General features: G+C 45.5%; 1 non-coding gene across 1 annotated transcript; it reads left to right on the forward strand.

Moving 5' to 3' along the window:
- Positions 1-527: 527 nt before the first annotated feature.
- Positions 528-634, forward strand: LOC141636779 (small nucleolar RNA R71). Its single transcript, XR_012541365.1, has one exon. It is a non-coding gene; the product is annotated as a small nucleolar RNA R71 (small nucleolar RNA).
- Positions 635-1033: the final 399 nt, after the last annotated feature.

Consider the following 1033-nt stretch of genomic DNA (forward strand, 5'->3'; position numbering starts at 1 on the left):
GCTACTGCTGCTTATGAGGGGGCACATAATTCTGCTGCTGCTGCTGCTGTGGAGGTGGAGTCGGATTTAGGACATTTTGGCTACTCCACCTCAAATTTGGATGGACATTCGGCTCAAAGTAAGTGTTTGTCTGCCTATAATGTTGAAAAGCAGCACAAGACTCATAGGGAATGCTACAGTTGTCTGAAACATGTCCTTCTTCTCCACATCTCTTGGAGACGAAAGGACCGTCTGAAACAGCATTCACATGATAGATCCCTCCTTTTTAAGCTCCTCCCAACTCGTACTTATAAAATCTTGCCGTAAGAGCCTCTAATGCAGCTACAGAAGGGGATTCAGCATTTCTCCTTTAATTTCCCCTGGAATTTCCATACTCAGCTTTGTGGGTGGCCAAATCATCAATAATTTTCCACTCCTTAGTTTATCCAACATTCTCCTGGAATCTGCCATTAGCATCCGCATCTAGGATAGCCCTCTGATTGTCATAAAGCCCATTATAAAATTGATTGCATAGGCTCCACTTCTCAAACCCATGGTGCAGAATAGTTCGCACCAACTTCTTGAAACGGACCCATGCCTCATGAAAATTCTCATCAGGACCCTGTTTAAAGCTCGTGATCTGAGCTCTAATGGCATTGGTCTTCGAGGCAGAGAAATATTTCTTGTAGAATGCTAAGGCCATGGAATTCCAGTCCGTGATCCCATTAGCAGCTCGATCTAGGTCTCGGTACCACTCCCTTGCAGCATCACGAAGAGAGAATATGAGCATAGTCTCCTTCACCTGGTCCTGGGTCACACCGGTCGGTGGGGGTATGAAACAACAATAGTCAATGAATGTCTCCATATATTTGGCTGCATCTTCATTTGCAGCTCCCCCGAATTGGTTTCTCTCAACCAAGTTGATGTAGGACGGTTTCGGCTCGAATTTCCTTTCCGTCACTGGTAATGCGAATCCCTTATAGAGATTCTCAACTGTCGGCTCAGAGTGACTGGCTATACTCGCTTCTTCAGCGATATCTGGAGATATGACGGT

The sequence above is a fragment of the Silene latifolia genome, chromosome Y (genome assembly GCF_048544455.1).
Source record: "Silene latifolia isolate original U9 population chromosome Y, ASM4854445v1, whole genome shotgun sequence".
In the NCBI taxonomy this organism is placed as follows: domain Eukaryota; kingdom Viridiplantae; phylum Streptophyta; class Magnoliopsida; order Caryophyllales; family Caryophyllaceae; genus Silene; species Silene latifolia.